Consider the following 10,130-nt stretch of genomic DNA (forward strand, 5'->3'; position numbering starts at 1 on the left):
TCCTTAAAAACAAAGCTAGCTTAACACATTTTGGCTCAGGAAATGTGTTATGCTGTTTTTGGTTGGAGTAAAGTTCTCCACCCCTTATTCTGTACCATTTATGTCATGCTCCCACCCTACACTGTCCAACAATTTAAAGGCATTTCTAGCCCAATCTCCACCCCGATCGTTTTGGGTCAGGCTGTAGGGTTTAACATTACAATTAACTCCTCCCCCTGCTCCTGGCCTTACTGCTTTAGCAACTTCAGAACACTCCACTCAAATCGTGAATTATATTCACACAGGTAAAACCAGCCCAAACCAGCCCATATTGTTCAGATTGGTTTGGTTTCTTGTGGTTGTTGATTTTGCTTTTTATTTGGAATGTTTGCTTGTTGAGCTATTCTGTTTTAAGCTTTCAGCTTTAAAGGCTGCACAGTTTGTGTCTGTTTTCTAGGGCTGACTAGGGTGAACTGCTACTCCAGCTGAAGAAATTATGTGTAATTCCTATCCTAAAATCTTCCTCAGATTGAAAAGAAGGCAGAAGCAGCTATGTCCAAGTGCAGATTTGGCAGAGCTGCTAAATTGTCTGCAACTCCAGATATTGCAAGGCAATGTGTATGGTATAGATCAAATAATACAGCTCACTCTCAGAGCCATGTAAATAATACATTTGCCTATAAAAATGTTATACCTGCATTAACAAGAAGCCACATTTTATGAGCAACTGAACAACATTGATTTTGTATTTTGGTGCCATTTCCTGTGTTGTGCAAACAAAATGGGGGGGGTGAACTGCAGGTACCTGCACAGGAGGCACAGAATATCCATCCAATGGGGTTCATTGCCTTGAGCAACTTCTTAACGTGGGGCTGATCTAGAGAAAGGAAAGAGACTTCTACTGCCAGACCCTGGCCTGGGGCAGCAGCCTTCCCTCAGCAAGGAGCCCTGGTTGTGCTGAGAGAGGAGAGGCTGAATGTGGAGCAGAGCAGGGGATGCTGCACTTGGGAGAGGGACGAGTGCCACGGCAGCAGGGCCCTGTCTCCCACCTGTGCTGGCTGCCAGAGGCTCCAAGTCTCCTTCGGTTCCTGAGATCAATTTTGTGATTTCCCTAGAACTGATTTTTCTGCTGAGTAAATTCAGTCTTTCCCTTTGTCTTGAGTTTCCTTTCGGTGCCTGGACTTTCTGTTCAGTTCAGTTGGAACTGGCTGCTCAGTTCCAGCAGTGGATACAGGGTTTCAGACAAAAATTTTTTTATGAAACAGAAGTGAAAGCTCTTTGAAGCTTCAGTGCACTTTCTCAATTTTCAAATGGGACAAGTCTTCCAGTCCACAGTTATGCAGAAGTGAAAATTCCTGTATCTATATCTACCTCTCTATATATCCTACTCTCCTGCATTTCACAAAAGCAGATAAATCCAGGAACACAATCTTTTATTTAAAAATATAAACTGAGGAAGGCTGCTGTTTTTTGAGTTGCTAAATTCATAGTCCTGTTTTCAGTGAAAACTTAACTCTGTTTATATCTCTTATTTTTCTGTGTACTCATGTTGTATCTAATGTAAGAGTTAATGGAGTTGTAACTTACCACATAGAATAAGTGAACATGAGAAAATTAGAAATTTCATGCAAAATCACATACTTGATATCTTATAAAATACTGGAGAAATGTTCATATTTTTGCAACTACATCTGGATTTAAATAAACACCCAGAGGAAAGTGTGTAAAAATTATTCCCTCGGATCCAAGGACAAAAATTTCATGTTCACATAGGAGTCCAAGTCTGAATTCTTTCTTACAAGCAGCAAATAAGATTAAGTAACCAGGCTAGTAGACACAATTCATTTTTCTAAGCAGAATACCTGGCTGTAAAATTATAAATACAAAAGACTGAGGAAAGAAAAGCAGATATGTAACATTTTAGAAATATAACTCTGTTGTATTACTGGAGCACAAAAAAACCCCCAGTGACAGAATTATCACAAAGAAATGTTATTCTGTTTAATTCTATCACTCTTCCTGACAGACAGCCTTTAAGCCACTAGTGTAGAACACAAGTTAACAAAAAGATTAGAAGAACTTCTTGAGTATCCAATACTCCATTTTTCAACTTCTAAATGTACAGGATATTTGGAAATACCACTTTTATAATGTACTTTTTACAATGTAGGAGATGTCAATGACAGAACTTGTCAGCTGTCATGGTTTAAGCTCTGCTGGAAACTAAACTACAGTCAGCTGCTTGCTCAACCACCATCTCTTCCCCTGAGCCACTGGAATGGGAGGAAAACCAAAGGAAAACTTTTACCTTAAGTTAAGAAGAGTTTAATAATCAGAAACAAAGTCAAATACAGTAATAATGGTAAATGATAATAAGAATGATGAAAAAGGGGAGAAACAAGTGATGCACAATACACCTGCTCACTGGCTGGCCAGTTCCAGGCCCCCCCTTCTGAACGCAGATCAGGTCCCACGTTTTACACTGATCCTGATGTCACACGGTCTGGAATATCCCTTTGGTCACTTGGGTCACCTGTCCCAGCCGTGTCTCCTCCCAAATTCACTCACAACTTCCTCACCAGTGTGACAGTGTGAAAAGCCACAAAGGCCTTGGCTCTGTGTGAGCCCTGCTCAGCAATAACAAAAATATCTCCACGTTATCAATGCTATGTTCAGCCCAGATTAAAAACACTACCCTAGACCAGCCACTGGGAAGAAAATTCACTCTACCCCAGCCAAAATCAGCACACTAGCATATTAATTTCCAACCTCTTTGCCTATGTTTTTTTTGCAAACTCTCACCATTAGAAGTAGTGATGGCAGCAGGCAGCATGCAGTGTGGTGAGGGTTTTCATGTTAGGCCTTATTCCATTCCTGAATCTGCTAATCAGCTCTGTGCCACTAGTACTATACACACACCACAGGTTATGACCCCTAAGTTTATGTCAGGAATTCAGCTGAAAGCAGTGAATTCATATAGAAGGACTGCAAAAGTTTTTAAGCCAAACGAGAGATGCTGAGATTATTTCAAGTAGTATTCGTGGGAAATCACTATATTCCAGTTGAACAAAAATGAAGGAAACTCACTGATCTGTAATGATTCCTGTTTCTTGCAAAAGCTTTGATTATTGAGCTGGAGAAGATCTCTCAGATCACACGGTACGACCTCCTGTGTGGAGCAGTGTTCCTGTACAGAAAGCCAACAAGAAATGTATCTAACTTATTTCTGAACACCATTAGTGAAAGTGACTCAGGTTCATCGGTAGAAAGCATTTTTCCATCATCTAATTGCTCATCTGCTAAGAAATATTTCCTTTTGTCTAATTCTGACCTTTTATTTTTAAACAGTTAATTCTGATTTGATTTCTAAAAAGAAAGCAGGCAGTTATTCCTTTAGCTTTCTCTTCAGATGCAAGGAAGTGGTAAATAGCTTCAAAGGCTATTAAGTAATGCCAGCTTAGTGCTCCAGCTCCTTGATATATGATAATGACCTTTGCCATGGCTGAGATTTAATTAAGCAAAAAAAAAAAAAAAAAGCAATCTGGATAGGTATTTACTTTAAAGAAAGATCTCCCAAGTAGTCAAAATGAAAATAATAGACATAGGAACCAAGCCTAACCTTTTAAAAACAATGCATTTTCTGCTGAAGTGAGGGATACATAGTTTTTGTTAGTAGTTTTGTTTGTTTGTTTGTATTTTTTGTTAGAGCTGAGCAGGTGCTTTCAAAATACTCTGGCAAACCAAATATTGGAAATCTCAATTATGTATTTGCACTGAAGAACATGCTACTAAATTAAATTTATTAGCACAAAATCCTGTGATAAGCCATCAAATTCATTTGAATTCTCCCTGTAACTATTAGAATTCACAAAAGCAGGAATTAGAAAATGCATAACCAACCTCTAATTCAAGTCCTGAGCTGTGCCTTTGAAATGTGTGTTGGAAGCTGCAAATTAAAGACGATATCAAATCAGGAAATAATAAGCGTCTTTTATGACTGGTTTTCATTGTGATACAACTTTTGCAGGAAAGCTTTTAAATGATAGGCAGGAAATGAAGGTTTTCTGCTGTAGAACACTACAAATTCCCATCTCAGTGAGCGATTACGAGCATTGCCTGATGTCAACTGCCAGTGTTTGTTTATACTCTGCTCAGCTCTCCTTTTGGGTCCCAGGCTTATATCACACTATTTTCTCTAAACTCATTACAGTTAGGACTAAAATGTGCCTTTAAGTCACAACACTTTCCTAGAGACCATATGGTGTCCAAAGTCATGGGAATGTTGGCTGCTCTGCCTGACCTAACAGGCTGTATTACTCTTCATTTAGTGGAAAAAATGAAGTCAAGAATGTCTCCTTTGGTTTCAAAGAAGAAAACTTTAAAAAAAAAAAAAAAAAAAGGAAACATCTGAAATAGATATTAGAAAACTTAATGATAATATCTAATCCTGTAGAGCTGAGGTTAAGAGCTTAAGAAGCTTGTTTCTAATTTTCAGATGAAGGATAATTATTACACAACAAAAAAGAAAAAACACAGAGTAAATGCTGCAACATGAGAACTGAGATAACAGACAAGTGATTACAGAGAAACAGCCCTTTTGTTCTGGTCACAGTTGGATTTATAAAACAGATCTTCCTTTCCCAGGAGTGAAAGCCCTGCCTGCTGCTGTGAGGGGTTCAGTGCTGCTGGATGCATCCCCAGGAGCTGCCTTCAGGAGCTGGGGTGTGTTTGCCTGAGAGCCCCGGGCTGGAGCTTCTACATGGGGGCACCTCTCTGAGGAGATGTGCTGTTGTATTCCTGATGTGCCACAATGCTGTGTCCCTCCAAAAAAGAGCTGTCACCAGCAAGTGCAAAGTGGATTTCTGCTTCCTTCACACGTGTGAGCCTCACCAGAGCCTGCAGACACAGCCACCAGCTCCATCTCCAGCATCTGCATCTCCTCCTTTCTGCATGGCTGGGTGGGGATGTCCTCACCCAGCAGTATTTTTGGGCCAGTTTTCCCCTTTCCCTTCAATACAAACCTAACCCATAATTTTAAAGCTGCTGAGAGGGTTGTTAGAGAATTGTTTCTTGCACTGTTTAAGGAGAATTCCAACACTTAGATGATGCTCAGAGCAAATTCTTTTTATCCTCATTCTATGGGGAACTAGATAGAGCATTTGCCTGCCAGAGTTAGTACTCACATAATCAGATATTGTTACTTTCTTTTCATTTATTTTTGTATAGTGAAAAAAATACATTCTTTTTCCAAAAGAGGTTCATTTTATTCTAGTTTTGTTGTTGTTTTGTTTTGTTTTTTTGTGGGTTTTTTGGGAGAAAGTATCATATCTCAAATTGGAAGATGTACACTTAAAGACATTATAACACTGGAAATAATACAGCAACCACTAATCCATCAAGAAGTCTGGGGATTGTTCTTAAAGCAAAAGAATAAAACCCTGTTTTACTGGTGATGATGCCAGCTCTAGACAGACAGTGACAATTGAGCATCAGTGATGGATGAAAGCAATTTCTGTGTGTGTATACATAAGCTGTAGTAAAGCCACCAGGACTGGGTATTCTTTCCAGTGATTTTAATTGGGGTTTTGCCATTAAAATTAGCAGACTTAGACTCCTAATCATGATGAGTCTGATTATACATATCTACAAGAAAGCATTAAAAAAATAATATCCTTAAGCCTCTCCAACTATATAAACATCTGACACCAAAACAAATGTTTTTAAAGTGAGATACCCAGAGTCCTTCCATGTTTCTGCTAAGTGGTTTTTATTTAACTAGAAGATGTGTGAAGCTGCAAAAAGATTTAGAACATTAAAGTCTTGAAAAGAGATGCATTAATGAGCCTACCATTGGCAGTATGTATGACTACCACTATATACCATAAAAATATATGCATATTTTCTTACCTGCACAAAATTACTGCCATTAAAAATAAAGTTCTGATCCACCAATGTTGTGACCCTCTTTACCTGTGATCAAAGTACTTTTTGTTATTTCTCTGGCATACTGGATTCTACATGGGGAAAAACACTTAGAAAGGACCCTGAGCTGAGAGCCACAGAGTTTTAAGAGACTGACACTTAGCAGAAATGATGAATAATTTTTGCCACACCAAGTATCATAGCTAAGCACTGCAATCTATTTCTTCATTGTAACCATTTGATAGCAATCTATGCACAATGTTCAGGTCTAAAATTATTAGTTCAACTATTATAAAAGAACTTTGGCTGACAGACAAAGTCTGATAGAAGATAACAATACCAGGATCCCTGCTAATAGTTGTATTTCCTGTGGCTAAATGTATCTGAGTGGGACTAGAGCACCAGGGTGCTCATAAGAAGATATGTTAATAATTCATTTAAGGGACTGAAGTTCCTCTCAGTTTGTCCTGTGGGATGTGCCTTCCATCCCACACCTTTAAAGTGCACAGGGATAGTAGCTACTCAGTGATAGTCCCACTTTCAAGAAAACTAAAGTTTACTGTCATTCCAAGTGAGCTTTTTTAGACACCCTAAGATATCTGATCTTGTTTTAGGAGTTCCATAAAAATGCACAAAGTTACAAAATTAATGGTCAGCTGTGAAAATTTCTGCCTTTTACAGGCCCGTATCTTTTGATTTGTTTATCTTGAACTATATTATGGTAATAAAACTATACTAAATCTCATTGCCTATGAATTCAATTACCAAAAAATTGACATGTAGTTAAACAGGAACCTTTAGCAGGTCCCACTGCTGGGTAAACATTGCTCTGTTAGAACCTCCCTGCTGAAGTGCAGACATTCATTCTTACCAGGGCTTAAATTAAATGTTGGAGTCTCAACCACAATGAAGTAAATTGAAAGGAATAGTGGGCATCAATGCTATTTAAATTATTTCTACATTATGCATACATCTGGGGCTTTAACCAAGACAGAAGAACATGAATTTCTGACTCTTCCTCCACTGAAAAAGTGTGTTATACATACGTATTTATAGGCAGTTTATAAGAATATTACATATATGTTGTATTTTATATGCATGTGCATACATACATTAAAAATTAAAGTAAAACCATGAAATATTAAATTTTCCATTTGTTTACACTGTTTTCCACAACAATAAGTATGTGAAAATGTGATTAAAAAAACCCACTGTAATTTAAAATAAATTATAAGGCAGTTCTCTCATCTAAATAAATGCCTGTGTTTCTGGAAAAAAAAATAGATTGCCTTTTTAAAAGGATGAAGGTACCTTCTGCTGTGACTAATCTTATCCAACCATCTGAGAAAAGCATAGCAGGAAGGAATTCATTGAGTGTAATTATTCTGTATGCAGGTAGCAGTAAATAGCAAACACAAGCTTCTTAGGGCATGGAGTCAATAGAAGAAATACTTATTTACTGAGAGCTTTTGCAAGTCTGTTTTCAGAGCAGAGTCAACATTCAGCTCTTAGGAAGGGTGCATCATTTTCTGCTGTAGAAAGACTTTGGACTAACAAAGTAGCACTTGTTTTTTGTCTCTGTATTATCACTCTTAAATACTGATAATAAATTAAATACTGATAAATATTGATAAATAAATATATTATCAATTAATATTGATAATATAGAGGTATCATTTTATGAAATATAAGAACCAATAGTTCCTTAAACAAGTTGTTAATGCAATAAAACCAAATCTAATTAAAAGCTCCTGCTGCATTATCTTCTCTGGTTCTATAGGATGTATATAATTTCAATTACAATATTTTGGAATCTATCAATTCATCATCTTCCAGATAGCTATTGTCAGAAGCTTTATGACCTAGAGATATAGGATGGCTAAAAATGTCATTTAGACTTCATAGTCCCTCTGAAAGGAAATCAAGTATTCATTACATTGATCTCTTCAGCTTATAGAGAGGGAGCCTAAATGTGCCTTCCAGAAATTTGGCATATGCAACTAATAGCAATTTTTCTCACTTCCTATTATTCTGCTCCCTTTTTGTCTTCTTTGGCTACTTCAGAGAGATGAGTCTTCTGCTAAGAGGTTAGTCCTTATTTCTTGGCCTCATTCTTGCAAGATAAGAAGTTACTGGAAATAGTCTGTAGCTCTTGTTCCCCTGAGAAAGAAACTTCCTATTTTTGTAAAAGGTTCCTTCCTGTCCTTCACTCTATCAATGTCTGTCAATCCTAAATTATCTTCTAAGGACTTGAACACTCTTTAATTTTATAATTTCATTTTAATTCTACAAACATTTTTACCTTTTCTTTTAGTTCCTCAGTTATGCAAATGGAATAAAAAATTTTCAATTTTTAATAAAATAATTTAAAGGCTATTTTATTTCTTAGTACTAAAATGCTATTCTAAGCACCTTTATTATAGAAATCAAGGAAGCTTAAAGTAAAGACAGTGCTGATAGCATCACCTTTCTTTTTCCACTTCTTTCAAACCCTTGAAATATTTGCACATACATCACTTAAATATTTTTCTTTATATTGTCTTGTAGATTCTTCAGGGGATATATGAAGAATTTGTATGACTGATAATTTTATAGACAATGCCACATTGCCTTGTATTCTGAAAGCTTGACAAAAAAATTAATTTGTTAATGGGCTAGTGAATAGTCACACTGGGGTTTTACATATTTTCTTCCTTGTGTGCTGGTATTTTTGATAGTGGTTAACAGCTGTTCAGATTGCAATTTTATATTTTAAATCAAATTTAATCATCTTTACCTAAATGCAGATTCTTTTTTGTCATTCTTCTTTGTTGCTGGTACCATGTAAAGAAATATGGAATAATCCCCCAGTAACAGCATTTAATTCACAACAGCTCTGTGGATTTCTAGATGACCCGGATGTGTTATTGCACAATATTTCATCTCCTTCATTCTGCCTCTTTTGCATGACATATCTATTATTTAAAATATAGGCTGGTGTCTTCCCATATCTTTTGCAGTTTTCAATGTCTTTCCTCCCATAAATATTCTTTGCCCTCCCACTTTATGGCTTTTCATTGCCATGATATGAGCTTAGTCCCATTGCTTCTCTCAGTTCTGTCATCCTCATATTTACAGCCTCACTCTTATCAGATGTGGTATCTCCTCTGATGGTCCCATATACAATCCAGCGCTGCATTTTTATGTTGTTTTGGTTTATTTTATACTTTCAATTGAATTATAGCTTTCACTAGTATTAGACTTTGACAACTTAGGATGCCTTTCATCTCTTATCTATCCTAGCCCATATTCTTCTTAAAGCGCTGGACTCAGTTTGATCTCACTGTGAACTGCATTAAACAAAACAAAACGTGGGTTTTTTGCTCATTCCATTCTCATTTGAACACTACATTTTGAATATGATATACCTATTAAATGAGCACTAATTTTTGTGTCTTTATGAATAATCCATATTTTCCATGTCAGTGATAGAGAGCATACAGACTTTCAGGTGCCTAAACCTTTGAACTCAGTAACATCTGTGTTTATCTGAGTTTCCACAAGTGACTACTCTTACCACTGTGATTGGGATTATAAATCTCATTGTACTGCAGTGACATTTCTGCAGTTTCATGTTAGCACTTCAACCTTGCTGCCACTTCTTGCACAGTCTGAATACCTCCTTGAACATAATAATTCTTTTCATCATTTTGAAGGTATTTCTGGTGTGCTATTTTTTTTCATTTTTACAATTTCTCCCCAGTGTCCTTGACATTTAGTCCCCACCCATTCTCAGCTTCTACTCCAGCCTTCTTAACTTTTCATTGCATTTCTCCCTATTACCTCCCCAACATTTCATCAGCTTTCCTCATAGCTAGCAGTGCAAAGGGATTTGGAAGGCTGTGGTGTTTTCTTTCAATTTCTCTGTAGTCTCTTTCCAAAGGAAAACCACATAGTTCTGAAGCATGGAAAAAAGACAGAATTCCCAGACACCTGATTAGGAAAGGTCAGCCTGGTCCAGGAGATTTCATAAAACCTTATTAAGCTCCTGCTACACATTAGGTTGTTTTTTAGAGTTCCCAAATGCTAATATAACAGCTAGCAAAAGCAAGAACAAATCCATATGGCTCGTTAGTAAAAAAAATAAACCAATGCATAGAGTTAAAGTCAGAGTCATCATTTCAAAGGGATGTAAGCTAGTGAGACTCTTGAATATTGGACAGAAATTATTGTCTCCAAATTGCATGTCT

This window comes from Poecile atricapillus, chromosome 1 (assembly GCF_030490865.1).
Source record: "Poecile atricapillus isolate bPoeAtr1 chromosome 1, bPoeAtr1.hap1, whole genome shotgun sequence".
Taxonomy (NCBI): domain Eukaryota; kingdom Metazoa; phylum Chordata; class Aves; order Passeriformes; family Paridae; genus Poecile; species Poecile atricapillus.